Source organism: Acomys minous (genome assembly GCF_964271855.1).
Source record: "Acomys minous genome assembly, chromosome: 7".
Lineage (NCBI taxonomy): Eukaryota > Metazoa > Chordata > Mammalia > Rodentia > Muridae > Acomys > Acomys minous.
This window is the reverse complement of record NC_140488.1, coordinates 25,495,881-25,515,828: the sequence shown is the minus strand read 5'-3', so window position 1 is coordinate 25,515,828 and position 19,948 is coordinate 25,495,881. Positions and strand designations below refer to the sequence as shown.

General features: G+C 47.8%; 1 protein-coding gene across 8 annotated transcripts in view; it reads left to right on the top strand.

Annotated features, from left to right (window-relative positions):
• Positions 1-4,539: 4,539 nt before the first annotated feature.
• BCORL1 (BCL6 corepressor like 1) overlaps positions 4,540-19,948 on the top strand; it is a 66,152-nt gene continuing 50,743 nt past the window's right edge. Inside the window, exons 1-3 of one of the 8 annotated variants that reach the window (XM_084790899.1) lie at positions 5,915-5,953; positions 6,943-6,983; positions 13,178-13,274. The gene's annotated coding sequence lies outside the window, so the exon portion shown is untranslated. Of the gene's footprint in view, positions 4,615-5,178; positions 5,346-5,914; positions 5,954-6,296; positions 6,984-8,832; positions 9,868-13,177; positions 13,275-19,948 lie in introns of those variants that run through there. The other 7 variants (XM_084790902.1, XM_084790900.1, XM_084790897.1 and 4 more) reach the window with 7 other exon arrangements.

Sequence of the window (19,948 nt, the reverse complement as noted above, 5' to 3'; positions counted from 1 at the left end):
GCATGTGACTGGATTCTGGTCTTCTGCAGAACTAGTATACACTCATAACTGCTGAGCCATATTTCCATGCCTCGTCTTTTGTTAAGATCCTTTTTTACCTTTAGCATTGTGTGTTTTTAGGTGTGTTTTGCTTTGTTTTTGTGGGGTATTTTTGTTTGTTTTGTTTTGACTTTTAGAGACTGGGTTTCTCTGTGTAGCTCAAGCTGTCCTAGAATTTACTCTGTAGACTAGGCTGGCTTTGAACTCAGAAATCTGCCTGAGTTCTTTCTGGCCTCTGGGTGCTAGGATCAAAGGCGTGTGACACCAAGCCAGGCAGGGTTTTGTTTTGTGTCTCTGACAAGGTCTCAAGTAGCCCAGACTGGAGCAATACACTCCTGCTTCAGCCTCCTGAATGTTGGGATTACAAACTTGCTACAAGGTTTATTTTGATTAAGAACCGTATTTAACCAATTGTGTAGCACATACCTTTACAGCACCTGGGAGACACAGGCAGGCAGTTCTCTGTGAGTTAGAAGCCAGCCTGGTCTATATAGTGAACTCCAGACCAACAGGCATCACACAATGAGACCCCATTTCAACAGCAACAATTAAAAAACAAACCAAAAAACCCCCCAATTCATTAATCTAGTCTTAGGGGCCATGAGAATGCTATAATATCTGCATTTGGAGGGCAGAGGCAGGTAGGTCTCTGTAAGTTTGAGGTCAGCCTGGGCTACATAGTGGCCAACCAGGACTATACAGTGAGATTCTGGTTAACAAAAACCAAAACAACAACTTACTAATGTAGTCTTAGGGGGACTGGGGAGTAGTTAGTGGATTGAGTAGTTTCCCCTGCCAGGGCCTCTAAGGTGATTTTAGCCTTCTTCCTCATTTTGCCACTTTGGTAACAAAATCTAGAAAGTTTGTTGGTCCTTTACAGAGTTAAGTTTCACCAGACATACTGTCTCTCTGTTTAGACTAGGGGTGCTGAGAGGGCAGAGGCCTGGCCTTCCTCAAGCTTGTTCCTTCTCCAGTAGCTAGAGCACTTAGCTCGGTGCTCAACCTGCTGTCCTGCCGGAGTACATCTGCAAGCATTTAGCTTGGTTGCACCTGGGTTTGCTATTCGTTATTTGCTGAGATTTTCAAATGACAAATAGGGGCAAGGAACCCTCCCCAACCCCACCTGCCTCTGGAACATAAAAATAAAACAGGATGGAATGTTGGGTGAGAAAATGAAACATGGTCGGACCATGGTTTGGAGAGAGAGGAGAATGGGGAGGATGTAAAGTGAACTGCTGGAGAGCACAGTGATGCATCAACACCCACCAAGGCTTCTAGTGTACCTTTCCCTTACTCAGTCCCATTTCAACTATGGTGATGTAGGTAGAATGAACTGGTCTGCTGGCCTGAGATGCTGCTTCCCACACCTGACTTCACCTTCAGTTGACTGAAGTGCTGAACAGGAAGGGACAACCAGAAGCTGCCAATTTGCTTCATTCTGATAATTCTAAAGCTCTCAATCAGGAAGATTTTTTTTTTTGTCATAGGGCTACGCTGTTTGACTAGAGAGACAAGGCTTTTGATTACAGAACAAAGCAGAGAATTAACATAATTATCCTTGTGGATTTAGTCCAAGGTTAGTTTGGAACCTAAATTACCCTGGGACCCTCAAATGCCCTGCTTTGTCTGTGAAGCATCAGGAGGGCAGGGCCCAGTCCAGTGTTCTTCCTAGGTCCATGTGCTACACCTAGACAGCCTGGGGTTAGCCATTGCTGATATAACTCTAGCATGAGTGCAGTGGTTTAAGGTGCTCATAGGATGTCCCTGTGAGGGTAATACAGCATGTACATTGGTTTCCGTATTTTAGAGTTGGGGGAGGGGACACACAATGAAGTACGTGGCATCAGGCTGGCTCTACTTCTTGGCCAAATATTAGGGCTTATTTGAGGCCCCCCTACTAGTTATCAACAAGACAGGACTAGGCTCTGGTTGTCAGATTTCTCCTAGAGCATCTTTCTATTGCACCAAGGTACTCTTGTCTGCGTCAACACCTGCTAGGGATGGGAGAATTATGAAAGACAATTCTTCCTGGAAAAAGGCTGTTTTGACACTTAATGAAAGTGTTGCATTATAGTGAAAATATTTTTGGATGTGGAGGTGGGACTACGGGAATTCCTGGCTCAGAAACTCTGAGTGACCTTGAGCAAGCCACTCATAGATGCTTAAGAAACTTAGTTTCCTCAGTCAAAAAAACCAAGAGTTGAAGTGAGATACAAGTCGAGTAACATAAAGGAAAGGGCTTGTCACTACTCTGATGCTATACAAATGCAAGGCAGTCTTGTTATGGTTATGTTAGGGTGCTAGCCTCAACTACAGTAATCATTATTATCTCTCATTATTATCTCCACGCTTGAAAGGGTTCCCACAGCTCTCCCCACACTGATCCTTGGCTTCCCATCATCTCCTGTAGGGCAGGAAGTCTGTCCCCCAACAGGAAAGGGCTCAAAAAAGCTACAGTTTCACCCAGGAAGCAACCATTCTCCCCCAACCTTCATTTTGCCGGATAAATGATGCAGCCAAATGGCAAAAACAAACAAACAAACAAACAAACAAACAAAACCACCACCACCACAGCAACAAAACAAACAAACAAAAACAGACCAGTGCAAATTGATGTGTCCAAAATCTATTTCAGCCTCAGAATGGGGAGCAGAGTAGCCCTAAGGTCATAAGGCCTTAAGATCAGTGATGATTTAGTAATTACCAGAATAATTAAAATCAGGGAAGACAGTCAACTTCAAGCAGGGTCTGCAATACCAAGCCACATGGAGGTGATTTCCCTGCTAAGTAATGCATATTGAGTTCATATGTTGATTAACTTAAACATATTTCTGAATCCTCATTTTCTCTTGGTGAAAAACATTTTTTAAAATGGGTGTGTATGTGCATTGGTGGGCAGGTGTGGCCAAGTAAAACAGCTAGTAAAGAGATTCCCACGGCAAAATAGGATGGTCCTCCCGTGTCTACATTGCTTGAAATTAGTGTTGAGGGTAGTGAGGACAGGCAACAAGGGGTAATAGAACATCAGATCTCAGACAATAGCAGAGCCGCCATAGTTAGCTGCTTTTTATGCTCATACACATCCCTTAGTGCAGGTGAGGGAAACAGCAGGCAAGTCTCAACTGCCATTTGTGAAGTCTTTACAAAGGAGAGAAAAAAACACCCCCTCGCTTAGAGGTGGAACCTCCGGCCTAGGGGTGGTGGAAGTGGAGGTGGGGTAGGGAGAAGAGAAAGACATTATTCCTGCCGTTTCCTTCTAGTTCAAATGACCTTCTCTGGCTTCCTTAGCGTAGATAATAAGTGGTAAGTATATCTGGACATGAAGAATATTTTTCCAAATTCTTATTATTTATTTCACATTCTGTTTAGAATTCTCTAGGAACTGCTAGACATCTCCCCTGATACCCTCTGAGCTGAGACAATACCTTCGAAGTCCTCACCGCCAGATCAGGGTTGGAGCTGCTAATAAACACCCTAAGACTGAAAGCAAGTCAGCCAGCAGCTTCATCTCCGCAAAGCCTCTCTCTCTTTAGAGTTAATGTAAAGTCATCAGAGTTCGAACGTGGACCACAAGCTTCTAAGCCCTTCAAGTCCCCGAGATGGCCTTCGATATAAACACAGGAAGGATTTATTCCTTTGGCCTGGCGGGCGGTCGTTAGGTTAAAGGGGAAGGGTCAGGGGGTTCAGATTGGTGTCTCCAGAGCCCAGGGGAAAAGCAAGCAGAAACCAAACCCACGGTCCTCTCCTAGGCAGGTTTTCCTCTGCAAGCCTTGCAAGCTTCCTTCTTTACAGACCTTTCTTCCCTGTCCTCCTTTCTCCCTCGGGTCTCCCCGCGAACCCAGATGCCTTCACACCCAAGCAAGGGATGCCCACTGAGGGTGACCCAAGGTTTTTGTAGCCTGGGAGGTTGCCACGAAGAGTGGGCCGAGCGGGAGTCGCAAGACGAGGCGGCGAGACCGGGCATTTTTCTTTGCCTAGCACCTGTCCCACTTCGGCACCCGGGCTGGGGCTGCGCCTGAGCGCGGCCTCAGTTCTGGAGCGCCAGAACCACGCACGGAGGTAGCCAAGGGTGGGGAAGTAAGGGGCCTGAGGAAGGGCGGGGTGTCTGGCGGGGACGTTCCCCTTAGGCAAGACCCCCGCCCCCCTACATAGACATAGTCAATAAAACAAAAAACAAAAAACCGGGGAGAGCGTGTTACACATAAAACAGGAGCGAAAACGATCGCTCTCCGACCCCGAACGGCGTTGCGGCACCCCCCTCCTCCCCTTCCTGGAGCGGAGGGCTGGTTGGGGAAGGTGGCTCAGTTCTTCCCCCGTGGCCAGTGCGGGGTCTGCGGCTGCCCGGCGAGGTTCCGGCTTCCCCGGGGCTGGTAGGGGGGAGCCCCGAGAACTGCAGGCCCGCCCCCTTCTTCCTCCTCCTTCCCCTCCTCCCCACGTGTCCTCCCGGAGCCCAGCGGCCTGATCCCAGCACCCCCCCCCCTTCCTCGCCACCTCCCTCCTATTCCCGCTTTGCCCGCTTCCCGGGCGGTGTAGAGAAGAGCAAAGTTGCGACAGCAGCCAGGGGGCTCTGCCCAGGTGAAGGGGGCGCTGTGACGGGGGCGGGAACGGCGTGGCCCTGCGGCGGGGGCGGGGGGGTTGAGGATAAAGAAACTTGCTTTCCGCAGCCCCCACCCTGCGCGGGTTCGGATCTTGCGTGAACCGAGCCCTCGTGGAGAGGCTGCAGCGCCGCCGGGACCGAGGCCGGCACCCCGACCCAGACCAAGATCGGGACTGCGCGCTTAGGCGGGCTAGCAAGGGCAGGCAGGCCGGCACCCAGGCAAGGGCGGGGTGGGTGACCGTACACCGGACCGAACCACCGACTCCGGTGGCGTGGGCGCGGGCCGAACCCGGAGTGGGCCGAGTTGGGTGGCGAAGTAGGACGTGGATTCGGGGGGCGGGGCGCAACGGGAGGGGGGAAACCAGGCCCGGCCTGACTGGCCTGGGCGTGGGGGCGGGGGGCGAGTTCGGGGCACTTGCTGGGCTCTGGACCGAGCGCTAGGGCGGGGCGGCGCTAGGGGCTGGGCCCGACCGGCGAGGAGAGGGCGAGGGGAGGGAGAGCAGGGGGTGGAGTAGGGGCGTGGAGTTGCGAGCGGGGTCTGGCCTCGGCCGGGGGCGAAGGTAGATCTGCGGGGCCGAGAGCGGAGGGAGGGAGGCCCGAGGCAGCGCGGCGGCGGCAGCGAAGGCCAGCTTCCGCGGAGTTTGTGCCCTGGCTTCCCGGCTGGGCTCTGGCCGCCTCACGCGCACAAATGGGGTTAGGGGACTGACTGGTAAGCAACTCCTAGTGTTAGACGGTGTTCCGTGGCGATTCCGGGAAAACTGAGGGAAGACGCCGTCTGCAATATGCCGCACCCCCCACCCACTTCTTAGCATCTGGATTCTGCTCTTTGGGGGCCTCGGACCCTCCCCACCACAATCCTTTCACTCTTCCAGCACCTTTCCGGTCTTCCTCTCATCCTTGGCCATCTGAATCTCCTAGGGGTATGCTTTTGAAGGGTAAAAGGCGTCGGGGGCGGGGGTTGCACTTTCTCTCCCTTGGGAAAAGCCTAGTTTGTATCATATTCCTGCGAGGTAATGTTCCTTGGCGTCGTGTGGACATTGGGGTTTAGATCATTTAAGCCTCCCCTCCAAGCTCTTGATGGCTTTTAAGGAAAGGGACGGATCCCTGGATTTTCATGACTAGAATGGGGTTTGAGGACTGGAATTTACTCTCAGCTCACTTCCATTACCAACCTCCTTACTATGAACCATTTCTGTAGGGACTGGAACGTGGAGGGTGGGATACGGGAGCATTAATGTGCTTATCTGTCTTTCTGTAGGGTCGGCGTGGCGAAGGACAGCTAGTGTCAGAGGAAAAGTAGACAACAGTCCAACTCAGGTCACCCCCAGTATTACTTCGGCGAGGGGGACAAAGCTAAGGGCATGTTGGTGGGTTGGGGCCCAGTTTAAGAGTAAGGCTGAGTAGTCGCCCCCAGAAGGACTCTTCCCTGGTGGGGAGAGAAAGGCGAGCCCCAGCTCCGGGGAGGGTTCCGGGGAAGGAGATGGAGGGTGGCGACGATTGGGGGGGGGGGTACGGGAAGAATGGGAGAGTCACACCCTGCTTGCAAGGGGAGACTCCCTCAGGCTCCTGGGAAAGGGGGACTGAATACGTGTGCTCTGTGGTCCTGGGGCAGGGGAGATCAGGGGATGGTTTAAGGAGTGATTTGCACACTGGCTCTTGCACTAGTGGCCTGAGAAAGTCAGGTCGGGGGACAAGGTGGAGAACGTTGGAAGGAAGGCAGACAACCAACCCTCTAGCCTCAGCGCCCTAATCATCTCCCTTACTCAACCTCCCTCTTTAGGGGCGTCGAGGTGGGGGGGCGTGGAGCTCTTGGAGCCCCGCGGATTGAGTGCCTCTGCCTTCCTTGGGAGTCTATCTTTTTGCCCAGCTTGCTACAGCTACCATTGCCTCCCTCTCCGGAATCCGCTCGGTTCTCTAGCGATCCCCTCCTCCTCCTCTCCCCTCCCCTCCCAGTGTCACCGGGGCTGCTTGGCTCTGCCCCCTTCGCCGCCGCTTGCTCCCAGCTTTAGTCCCTCCTTCTCATGCTTGCTCCCTCCCTTCGCTGCCTCCTCCCCATCCCCCCCCCGCCTAGAAAGCATTCTGGGAGTTGTAGTTTGTAGCAGCGTTGGCTGGCGCCGCCCGCCAACAAGGCTGGACTCGACTTCCCGTCGAGCCCTGCAACCGGCACCCACTCCACCAGGCTTTGCTCACACACACAGACACACACACACACCGCTCTCCCCCTCACTCTTTCGCTCGCCGCGGTGCTGCCAGTGTGTGGCTCTGTCTCTCCTCCGCTTTGCTGAGCCCTCCCTTCTTCCTCTCAGTTCCTAGAGTCCGACCGCCGCCGCCGTGAGAGGAGAAGGAGGTCGGTGGTGATAAGGGGCGGAGGGGGGCATCGGATCCCGGCAGTGTTAGGAGGGTGGTGGTTCAAAGAGGGTGAGAGGGAGCTGGGGTGGCGGCCTGAGCCTCCCCGCGGAGCCGACCCGGGAACAGGTGCGTCTTTTTTCTCTCTCCCCCAACCCCTCCACCCCTTTTGACTCCCCGGCTTTTTCGTCTTCCCCCCACCCGCTTTTTCTATCCTAAGCCTTTCCCCAACCCTGTGGGTTCCTCTATCCTCAGCTTCTCAGTTTGCCCCCCCCGGGGGGGCGCCGTCCTCTTCGTGTCCCCGGACGTAGAGCTCCCTGGAGCTCCCTCTGTCCTCGCCCCTCCCTTCGGGACAGCTCCCCTCCACTTCCCACCTTCGTACCCCATCCCTGCCCTGCCCTGCCCTATCCCCTACTCGACCTCTTTCTCTTTTAGCCAGGTGAGACTTGTTCACCACGATCCAGGAGAGTCTTCCCCTCGGCTGGGCGGGGGTCTCCATGGAAACGGGGGTCGGTAGATCCTAGGGGGGTTAACCATAGGAATTACCCCACTCCACAGAAAGGGAGGTGGAGACTATGGTCTTGGAATTACCTGGCCCCAAACCCTGATCTAAGGATTCGACGATCCGAAGGGAACCTGGCCAACAGGGCAGGGCGAGAAAGGGCTTGCTATTTTTTTTTGGGGGGGGGTGGTGGTTGTCTGTGATGAAGTCTTGAAGAGACTGGGAGAAAATGCCCTCCAACCTAGGAGGTGGAGGTGCGACGGGTGCTCTTTCAGGGTTGCTTTCTCCTATGTTCTGGGGTGCAGGAACCATAGGGTAAGGGGTACCCCTAGGTGGCGGCGGGGCCTGGGTTCGGGAGTGGGAGTGCTGTGATGGGGGCAGGGGCAATTATCCGAGTCCCTGGAAAAAAGGCGGGGGATGACTTCGGAGCGCCCAGGCTCCGCTGCCCTCGCTCTAGGGGCGGGGGCTACCGGACCAGGAGAAGCAGGGAGGGTGCTCAAATTGAAGGAGAATGAGATGGGGGCAATTCATACTGGCCCCGGCAAGCCTGGTGGGAGACCTGGCTTGCAAGCCCTCAACCAGCTTCGCGCCAGGCCTGGAGGCTAGGGGTCTGCTAGGAAAGCAGAGAGCTGGAAAGGAGGGAGGCTCCGGTTACGGGGCCGGATTTCGGGATCAGGGGCAATCCCCTAGCCCTTGGAGAGGGAGGGAGAGGGATGGCCACGAACCCCAGGGTTCCTCCACCCTGGTTCCTAAGGGGCGTGAGGAATGGACAGCAGGCCCTGAAGAGCTTGATTGGAGCGGATCGTGGCTGGGGAGTGGGGGGGCTTGGTGGTGGTCTTCGGGGGGAGTAGTCCGGCGGCGGGGCGGGCGGGCGGGGCGTGGGGCTCTGGCGGGCGGCGGGGCGGGGCCGGGGCGGCGCTGCTGCCGCTGCCGCCGCCGCCGCCGCCGCCGCCGCCACCGCCGCTGCTGCTCCTGCTGGGGCCGCTGCCGCTGTTGCCGCCGCCGCTTCTGGGCGGGGAACCGAGGCCAAAGAAGAGTCCCGTGCCGGGGCAGAAGGCTCAGGCGGCGCGAGGTGGGGAGGGGACCTTTCTGCGGGCGGGGGCAGGCTGGGGGTGGAGTCCCCGACGGGGGGGGGCGGTACGAGCTAGGGCGACGACGACGGGGAGCCCCGGGGGCCCGGTTCGTGGGGGGCTAGGTGCTGGGAGAAGGAAGGGGGGGTGGGTCCCACGACGGGCCTCGTGGGCTTGGCTCCAGGAGGTTTGGTTTCGGGACTGATCCTTGTGGGGGCGCCCAGGGGGCAGGAAAGCGATGCAAAGGTGAACTGGACGGGGGGGTGGGGGGCTCCTCGCTGGGGTCCCGCGGAGAGGAAGGCTGGGCCAGAGGGTCGTCCGGGCAAGGCTGGGAGGAGCTGGCCGCACCAAGGCTGGGGTTTTAGCGTTATGGAGGTGCAGGAGATTGTTCTATCGAAAGATGTGGTCGAGAGGAAAGGCGGGAGGAAAGCACGCTGCAAACCCAGGAGGCCCAACACCACAGGCCGGTGGGGGTGCCCTTCTTTTCCACTCAAGCCTCCCCTCTCCTCCTTATTTGAAGCGCTATGTTTTTTGTTGCATTGTTTTGAAAATTTCAAGGTTGCCTGATCAAACTGTCGACGTGGAGATACTTTCTCATTATTGCTGTTTTCTCGAGTAGACAGCAAGGACAGGCTTCACTTGTAGAGCATTCTTCTAGCCCAGCGTCTTAGGGAATCTTTGCACGAGTGTGGGAAGGGAGCCTGTAAAGCAAGCCACAGATGAATACTCTCAAGGCGATTTGGAGGTCGTCCTCATGACACAGGGGGTAGAGCACAGTTGCAGATAGCTTTGCTTAGACTTCTGGGGTACACTTGAAGGCTTCAGGGGTTACCGTGCTTCTTTCAGCTTAGAGGGCTGTTTCTCAGAATCACGCTGCAGAAACGTTTCATTGAGAAAGAAGTGGGGGCATGAATTTGGAGTTGAGAGTTGATTAGCTTCCTAATAAAATTCTAACGATAGGAGGAAGTTATCTTTTTAGTGGCCATCTAGTGCTATTCTGTTTAGTATGTGCTCTCCTTGAATGCTGGGATTGAGGGGCTTTTCTCATTTGGGAAAACTGTATGTGGTGTAGTCAAGGATGTTTGGGCAGTTTTAGGGTCCATACTTGAATATGATGGCACCGGGTGGTACAGACCATGACAGTCTGTAGGAAAGAAACCTACAAGATTCCACTGGGGATTAAACGACATAATCCCATTCCAAGAATCACCCAGAGGCTCCAAAAGGAAGTGAAAGGTTGAAAAGGAACCTGTAAAAAATTTGACAGAGAAGCAAAAGTAGCAAGAAAGCCTGAGGAAGCAACAGGAGGCTTGGTGAGTCAAGTTAAAAGAAACTGAAGTTCCATGATACACTTGAGGATTGCCATGGGCATCTTGAGGAGTTCATTAGGCATTATTTGCACCTGAGCAAACTGTCTTGCTGTGAATCTGGGAGATGGGAGTCACAGGTCTTGGGCACAGAGGCTTAGTAAAACTGACTTGTTTTTGTTTTTTGTTTTTGGGTTTTTTTTTGTTTTTTGTTTTTCAAGACAGGGTTTCTCTGTGTAGTAACCCTGGCTGGCCTGGAACTCTCTCTCTGTAGACCAAGCTGGCCTTGAACTCAGATCCGCTTGCCTCTGCCTCCCAGGTACTGGTACTGGGATTAAAGGTGTGAACCACCATGCCTAGCTAAACTGGACCTTAAGGGATTTTCACACTAATGAAAACAGAGGCAGGGGGTGGGGTGGGGGGCGGGCGGATATACTTTTGTGAGTATGGACTAATCAAGGTAAAGTTACTCTAAACTGACTTTTTTTTTGTTATTCAAGACAAGGTTTTTCTGTGTAGCCTTTGGCTGTCATGAACTCACTTTGTAGACCAGGCTGTCTTTGAATTCACATTGATCTGCTTGCCTCTGCCTCCGCAAGTGCAGGAGCAGGGATTACAGGTGTGAGCCACTACACCCCAGCTTTTTTTTTTTTTTCTAGACAGGATCTCTCTGTGTTAGCCTGTCCTGGACTCGCTTTGTAGACCAGGCTGGCCTCATACTCTCAGCGACCCGAGTGCTGGGATTAAAGGTGTGGACCACCATGCCTGGCTCATACTCTTGCTTCTAAACTGACTTTGAAAAGTCTGACTCTTGCTGGGTAGTGGCTCAGGCCTTTAGTTTGTTTGTTTGTTTGTTTTTTGAGACAAGATTTCTCTGTGTAGTCTTGGCTATGTCGGACTCACTTTGTAGACCAGGCTGGCCTCGAACTCACAGAGATCTGCTTCCTGAGTGTGGCACAGGCCTTTAGTTCCAGCATTTAGGGTGCAGAGGCAGGCAAATCTCTGATCTACAGAGTGAGTTCCAGGATAGCCAGGGTTACACAGAGAAACCTTGTCTGAAAAGAAAGTCTGAATCTCTTACCAGATTTGAAGAAAGAGTATGTATGTTTCTTTGCATTCTGATTCCGAGATGAAAAGGACAAGATACCTAAGTGATAGAGGAAGGGGAAGAAATGCAGAAGTCTGGGTTGAATAGACTAGTTCTTTAAAACAAAGAAATAAGGAAAGGATGGCTAATTATTTGGGATAGGGCAGAGGAAAGCTAAGTGAGTCTTAGCCTGCTTTGCTCATGGCCTCTGTATTCAATTCAAAGTAGAGGGAAGTTCCAGAAGAAATGGGCCTGCACCAAGGGCACCCTCAGGGATCTGGGTATTTGATTTGCCAGGCCTGGTAGAGAGGATGTGTGGGGTGGTGAAAGGTCCTTCTCTTTCTCACTGGCTTAGAGGCTCTTAGGAAGCAAAGAAGGTTTGGGGGGGGGACTGGTTTATAATTGTGGGTTATTCATGATGCACTTCACTACACACTAAAGGTGGCAGAGGAGCTCAAGGCATGATTAATCTACACTGGGGGCTTTAGGGAGGAGCTTTGCTGAGAGAACCAGAATCATAGGAGAAAAAGAAGGAAGGCAAAAGAGGTCAGGAAGAGAGTCTGTATGTAGCGCAGTGAAGGGGAAAAGGAAGATGAACATCACTGTTCCCATGGCAAGCCTACCTAAGAAGAAAGCAGTTAAGTTGAAATCTCCAGGGCAATGTTTTCTAAAGAAAGTTCGAAGATCCTTTAGGGCTCTTTACACGTTAGTACTAGAATTGCTAAGGCTGGAGTAAGAAAGAAGATCTTGGATAGCCATAGGGCTAGGAAGAAACTGGCATTTAGAGAGAAATACAAATATATTTACCTGTAAAGAAGTAGATATTCATTTTAAGAATTAAACATGTACAATATGGGCCAGGCATGTAAAAATACTTGTCTAGCATGTGTGATTGCTTGGATTCAAGTCTTAGTATTGAAACGGGGGAAAAAAAAACCACAACGTGAAAGAAAAGGAGATTAATAAAGAGCTGTAGGGGAGAGGCATTCAGATGCTGTTTAAGGCTGGTATTAAGGAGTGTAAAGATTCATTTTTGATAGCCACTACTGTGGGAGGACTCAGGAAACAGAAAGTAGCTGGGATTAAGCTGAAACAGTTCTTAGGAAATCCAGATGAATGTAAGGATTCTGAATGGGAAAAGGGAGTCTTGGTCTTAGACAGAATGGAGAATAGGAAAAAGAAAGGAAATTTCTTAATGTTAGCATTGGAAGTCAGACTGAGTCTGTGTCTGTTCAAATCTTTAGTGTCAGGACAGCCAAAGATGAGGAAATAAGTAATTTACCTTTCTGTCACTAAGGGATTCTAGGGCAGTATTTTATATGATCTCTTATATGAGCCAGGCATTATTCATGCCAGTCTGTAAAAGGTAGGAAATCATACTCTTTCTAAATCATATCCTTTCCTGCTGTTCATAACTTTAAAGTGGTCTTTTATGTTGGGGATGTTCTTTAGTGAATTAAGGTTGTGTTCTGGTCAAGAGAAAAACTTAAACGCTGTTTCTGCCCCCTTAATGCCAATACACTCTTAAAGGTTTTTTGTTTTGTTTTTGAAAGCAACAGCAACTCTTCCTTTATAAAACGTGTAACAATTGATCATTTTTATCAGAGTAAGTGTAGCTTTGTTAAGGAATGATGGGGAAAAAACTCCTGAGTGTGTGTGTGTGGGAGCAAGCAAGGGAAGAATACCCTGGTTGGTTAGTTTGTTAGTTACTTAGTTACTTACTTAGTTAGTTAATCTTTTGTGAGGTGGGGTCTATGTAGACCAGACTGATCTTAAACTCACAGATATCTATCTACCTGCCTCTATCTCCTAAGCACTTGGATAAAGGTGCACGGAATCCCACTCCCACCCCGCCACCTTTTAAGTAAACTGCAGGCCAAGTGTCAAGGTTGTGCTTTCCCCTTGGAATTTGAAGATGTGGCTTATTATCTGTAAAATGCAGTCATCTTCAGATTTCCCCCAGTAGAGTTAAATAAGACAAGATGTGGCTTCATTTGGATTTGAAGATTTGAATTTGAGCTAAAGATTTGTGAAGGATTGAATTCTCTGGAACAGCAGCTTTGTGTTTGCTTACCTTATTCCTAAGGTATGTCTAGAAATCTAGAAATCTTAGTGTAGGAACATTTAAGGGTACAGTACAATTTTGCCAATCCCGAGGTATGAGGACAAGAAGGAGGTCTGTATTTTTCTGAGTTCTGTGAAATGTATAATATACAAATATGATCCCAGGGAGAAGATGCACTGAATACTTGGATCTATGAGACGATTGAATATATTTTCTCATGAAGAGTCTTTACTCAGTTGAACTTGGTTCTACCATGCCCAGGTGAGCTTGCATACTAATTAATCTACTTCTTTGGAGGCAGAACTGTGCTAGAGTCCTTGTTCTTCATCTTCCTAGCAATATAGCAGGAAGTAAGTCATTAATGTTCTTGAGCCTCGGCGTTCTCATCTAGACAATGGAGATAATATTAATATTATAGGATGGTTAGAGTTATGTACGATAAAATGTATATAGTAACTGCTAAGGTCCTTAGAAAATGGGATATATTTTTAGAACTAAAATTTCTTATTGTGTACAGTAGCAGAATGAAACCAAAAATTCATTCTGCTACCCCCCCCCAAATTTTAGTCCTTTGTCCTTTTTGATTACTATGCATTCAGCATTTACTACATGGTAGGGAATACTATCTTAACTCAGAGGTGGATGTGGTAGTCACTTTAACAGCTGTACCATGACACTACTTACTATTTCAGGACAGGAACTGAAGACTGTGTATTCTGTTGAAACTTAAAGGGATCTTTTGGTGTATGGGTGACCTTTATTTTTTTAAAGGGGCCTTGGGAGATCGTCCAGTTGGTAAAGTGCTTACTGATCAAGTATGAGAACTTGAGGTCAATTTTTAGTGCCCAAATAAGATCTGAGAGTTGAAATGTGCCTGTAATCCCAGGGCTGGTGAGGTAGAAACAATAAGATGTCTGGGTTTACCAGTGACTCAGATGTTCAGTGAAAGATTATCTCAAAAAATAAGGTAGAGAGCAATTGAGGACAATACTTGACTTGACCTCTGGGCCTCACAGACATATATATCTGTGGTGAATGCATGTGCATGTGATACCATTTTTTTTTGTTTGTTTTTCGAGACAGGGTTTCTCTGTGTAGCCTTGGCCATCCTGGACTCACTTTGTAGACCAGGCTGGCCTCGAACTCACAGCGATTCACCTGCCTCTGCCTCCCGAGTGCTGGGATTAAAGGCGTGCGCCACCACACCCGGCCCATGATACCATTTTTTAAAAAGATTTATTTATTATGTACACAGTGCTCTGCCTGCATGTATGCCTGAAGGCCAGAAGAGGGCACCAGGTCTCATTATAGATGGTTATGAGCTAGCATGTGGTTGCTGGGAATTGAATTCGGGACCTCTGGAAGAGCAGTCAGTGCTCTTAACCTCTGAGCCATCTCTCCAGCCCGTGATACCATTTTTTTACTTATTTATTTTTAGATTTGTGTATTTTCAAATACCAATTTAAAACATTCTATTTTTTAGAGATTTATTTATTTTTATGTGTATAAGTGTTGTGTGCAGGATGCACATGCCATGTACCCATAGTATTAGAAAAGAGCATCAGAATCCTTGGAACTGGACTACACATGGTTTTGAGATGCCATGTGGGTGCTGGGAACTGAACCTAGGTCCTCTGTAAGAGCAGAAAAGGCTCTTAATAGCTGAGCTCTCTCTAACTTCTTATTTTATTTTAAAATTGTATTTTGTGTATATGTGTGCTTTGCCTATATATATATATATGCACTGTTTGCATGCCTGCTGCCCTGGAACTGGAGGTAAAGACTGTTGTGAGCTGCTGGGTGCTAGGTATCGAACCTGGGTCCTCTTCTAGAATAGCCAATGTTCTTATCCACTGAACCCCCTCTCTCCAGTCTCCCTTATTTTATTTTTAATTATGTTTTGTGTATGTTGTGTTTGGGTATGTGCATGTGAGTGCAAGTGCTAATGGAGGCCAGAGGTATCAAATTCCCTGAAGCCGCCTGATGTGGCTACTGGGAACTAACTTAACTAGGGTCCTCAGCAAGAGCTCTATATACTTTTAGCCACTGAGTCATGTTTCCAGCCAAAAATACTGCTTTTAATAAAGGACTGTTGTGTTAGATTATGGCTGGTTAGGCTTTCTAGCTACCTCTGGAAATTCTGCAAAAGCTATTAGAACCAGAACATGGAGCTGATGCACTTCAATGATAAAGATGCTCATCAATGATTGAATGGGAAAAAACAATACTGAATAAGCCTGGGTTCCCCAAACTAAACTTCTGGGCAAAAGAAAGACCATGGCCTTCAAAGTAGATCTCTCTGCAGGTGGACTGGACTTTGGTGTCAACAATTGGGTTTCTGTTAGCTAGGCCAATATAGGGAGAGACTAATGACAGGCCAGTTGAAAAGAGCAGATTGGCTGACAAAGCCACAATTTCTGTTTGACTTAGAAAATGCATTGTTATGTTCTACCTGTCCCCTACCCCTGAGATTTACGTGCCTATTTTTATTCTCTTTAGGCAAGTATTATGGTTGTTCCCTGAACACACATCTACTGGTAGTCCATAAGTCACCTGGGTTTAAAAATTAGCTGTGGAGGGGAATAGGGCAGAGATGGAGGGAGGGTGGAAATAGGAAGGTAAGAGAGAGGTGATTACAATTGAGATGTAATGTAAATAAATTATAATAAAAAATTTAAAATTAGCTATGGATGTAGCACACTGAAAGAAGTGGGAGTCGATTTCATTATTTTGCTTAGCACACATTTATTTTAGTTTTGTCATTATCTTTATTGTAGAAATAACGCAGAAGTAGAGTTGATGTGGGAGCAAGGCAGTAGAAGGAATACTTTCATGCAGTGCTGTTTTGTTTTATTTGGTGTGTGTGTGTGTGTGTGTGTGTGTGTGTGTGTGTGTGTGTGTGTAAGTGCATGTCTGCATGTGCACGTGCGTATGTGTGTGCATGTGCATGACAGCTTGCAGGAGTTGGCTCTCTCCTTCCACTATGTGGGTCCTAGGGATTAAATTCAAGTCATGAGGGTTGGTGACAAGTGCTTTAATGCACTGAGCCATCTCACTGGCCATGCTTGGTTTTGTTTTTGAGACAAGGTCTCATTGTATTGAACTTGTGGGTTCAAGTGATCTTCCTGCTTCAGTCTCCTGAGTAGGTGGAACTGCAGGCATACGCCATTGTGCCAGACTTAGCTCTATTTCTACCTGGGTGCCTAATCTCTCTGATACAGAAAAGGTTTGGTTTTTCTCCAATAGTTTAGCAAGCTATTTATTGAGCCCATATTGTGTGCCTTATTTTATATAGACTATGTTGGGAGAGGGCTAGTAAACCCATGGGTGGTTTAGCAGAGTGAGTCATTGTGGAGTTTGAACAGTGTGTAATAAAAGGGATACAAATAAAGCATAGTTTCAAATGAATTATACACATAATCTATATGTAGTCACAGCAGAGTCTTGTCTCAGGCAGAAGAACAGAAGAAGTAACCTGATAACGGTCTCTAAATATTCATGTCCCTGCACAATCTAGGAAAGATGTGCAAAAGCAGAACTTAGATGAGGAGAAATCCCCTTTATATGAAAAATTCCATATCATAAATACAGTATACTAAACTAGACACAAGAGGGACTCTGTCATAGCCTATGACAGGAAGGACATAGAAGCTTTGCAGAAGCGATTCAAATCTTCTATTACAGTGGTTCATATTGGGATTGTGAAAGATGCACGAAATGTTCTCAGGGTCCTGCTGAAGACCAAGATAGGGGCAAACCAATTCTTATTTTTGGATTAACAGACATTAGAAGCCTCACAACATGTCCCTGTTTACATACATGTCTTGCTGAAGTGGCTTTGCATTTTAAAAGGACTGATTAATTTCCCAATGTTGACTTAAGTTTTTTTTTAGGTATCTGTGACATGTAGAAGTTGTGCAAAAACTTTAAAAATACTCATTCTCTGTCTCTGCTTCTTTCTCTCTGTGTGTATGTGTATATATGGGTGCAGTGATGTGTGTGTGTGTGTGTGTGTGTGTGTGTGTGTGTACGTACATGAGTGTAGTGCCTGCAGAGGACAGAAGAAGGCATTGGTCTCCCTTGAGATACAGCATCTGGGCACTTACTTGTAAGCCACTTGACATGGGTACTGAGAACCAAACTCCAGCTCTCTGGAAGAGCAGGAAGTATTCTTTACTGCTAAGCCACCTTTTAGCCTCAGCTGTATAAAATCTTATAGCTAGGTCCTGATTTTAGTATAAAACTATTAATAAAATAATATATTTTTCCTTAAACAGAGTAAATAAGTTTCTTTATTGCAGAAAATGAAGATACACACTGTTTGAGTGGAAGGGGAAAAATCAAGAGTTTAGATAAGCTGAAACAACCTGATATGTAAAAATATAAGTAAACCATGAAAACTTTTGACTCACTTCTTCCTCAAAATATTTATTGCTTGGAAGTGCTTCTGTGTTATGCTCAGTGCTTAGTAGAGACTAATATATTGTTACGTGGCAGTTGAAGTGATAAGTGGATGTAATGGGATGGTCTCGAGGTGGCTGAGAAATGGAGAAAGGAAGTGTCCTCTAAGGTTTCTACCACAGTTTAGGCAGTAGGTCCTGTGATCCATTACTGTCCCAAGTGAGGGGACAGTTATTAGATGGCTCTGTTTAATACTGCTGCTATCTGATTGCATTCTCCATCTCCGCCTCTCAGTCCCTCTCTCTGAGACAGGTTCTCACTATGTGTTGCAGAGTGTCTCTGAACTAACTGCACAGCTCAGGCAAGCATGAAACTAGGGATCCTCCTGCCTAGCCTTCCTAATTTCTAGGTTTTTACCTCCACACCAATGGTCCTGAGTGGATTATGGATGCTTCCAAATATCAAGTCACTCCTAAAGCATGGGATTTAGCACCTGCAGTAATGAAGAGATTGAAAGGGTGTATATAATATTCTTAGAATTTCATGTTAGTGCTCTTGGGGGCTCTGTAGAAAACTGTAAGCCTCGGCCATCTAGTTACTGAGATGACTGTCCAGCCTCAAGGTGACTACATTAGAAGTAACTAAATTCATCAGAATGAGTAAGCTCTTATGTGTTTAATACACAGTTAACATTCCTTTGCATCCAGCCTCATAAATGTTTATAGGTACAGTTTTTAAACATGGTGGAACCCAAAGAGTCTTTGAAGGTATCCATGCTAGAATCATATGCAGACAATTCCTTAGCCTTTGTTAAATGCAAGAATTAATATATCACCTGGGCGTGGTGGTGCATGCCTTTAGTCCCAGTACTAGGGAGGCAGAGGCAGATAGATCTCTGTGAGTTCGAGGCTAGCCTGGTCTACAAAGTAAGTCCAGGACAGCTGGAGCTATTACACAGAAACCCTGTCTTGAAAAACCAATAATAATAATAATAATAATAATAATAATAATAATAATAATAATAATAATAATGTATCCTGGAAGAGGATATATGATCCCTTAAGTCTGATCTCTGTGGTAGAGAGCAGTGGAAATATTCAGAAAGAAAGAAGAAAAAAGTGAGCCCGAAAATGTTAGAATAGATTTAGTCAGACAAAATGAACAGCACAAAAGGTTCCTATTCCTTGTTTAAATTACTGAGTAGGTACTTGCTAGTTGATCTTTGTGTGTGTGCTATCATACGTGGTAGATGGAACTGCTTTGTATGGAGGGAAGCACAGTAAAGCAATTGGAGCATGTCTACGCCACTCGAGTTTCAGGTAATGATAGCTGATTATTAGCTAGGAAATAAGGCGGGGTACAGATATGGGGAACAGGGAGCAGAATATAAGAATGCCCTTCCATGGGAAATAACTAAAACAAAGCAGTTTCAATACGGAAAACATTTTCATTTGGATTAAAGTTTAGGGTATATAATTGACGGGAAAACACAAGTGTTAATATCCTGTTCACTACACATGGAAGGAGGCAGAACAATCCCAAAGTAGGATAGTAGGGGTAGCTTTTCCTTTGTTTCTTTGAAGGCTTCTTATGGAATGTTACCCAAAGCTTGACATTTTTTTCTTTCTTTCCTTCCTTCTTTCTTTCTATTCTTTGGGGGGGGGCCCAAGACAGGGGTTCTCTGTGTAACAGCTCTGGCTGTCCTGGACTCACTTTGTAGACCACAGGCTGGCTTCAAACTCACAGAGATCCGCCTCTCTTTACCTCCTAGAAAGCTGGGATTAGAGGTGTGCACCACTGTGCCCAGTTAAAGCTCTGCTTTTCTATTGGAACTGAAGGACCCACAGTTGGTTTTCTTTCTTCATTAGTCACTACTGATCCAAACCTCCTTCTTAAAACTGTTTACTGGCCACAGCTATAACCTCAAGGACAGACTTAGGGCTAGGCTTCAAGATGAAAGTTTTCTGCTTGTTTCATTTTTTTAAGCCATAATTGCTTCCAGGTCACTAAGCAATGTGGGCCAAAAGGAGTCTGAAAGAGTACTGCCAGCTTTGGTTTATCTGAGGCCCTCTTAATCTTGGGTTTTCTTTACTGTCCCAATGTCAAGCTTGGCCACGAAGAAATAGTCAGATGTCATGCAGTGGGTAGAGTCTGTTACAACCTGTGCATCTACTGCCTCCCTTGTTCATCACTAACTGGGCCTCTGGCCACAAAAGGAGGGATGCAGTTGTGGACTACATGTCAGAGAAATGAAGATTTTGCCAGTTTTCAAGATTAGAGACTTTAAAAACAATATCTATGTTGGCTTTGGTGGATTATGTCTGTAACCAAAACACATAGAAAGCCAAGACATGAAGACTGCTGTGAGTTTGAGACCAGCCTGGGCTACATAGTATGACGACTAGGCAAAACTGGGATACATATCAAAATACTGTTTCAAAAATCAACAAGTGCCTGGTGGGGTGGTGCATGCCTGCAGGGAAGGCAGAGGTGAGTGGATCTCTGTGAGTTTGAGGCCAGCCTGGTTTACAAAG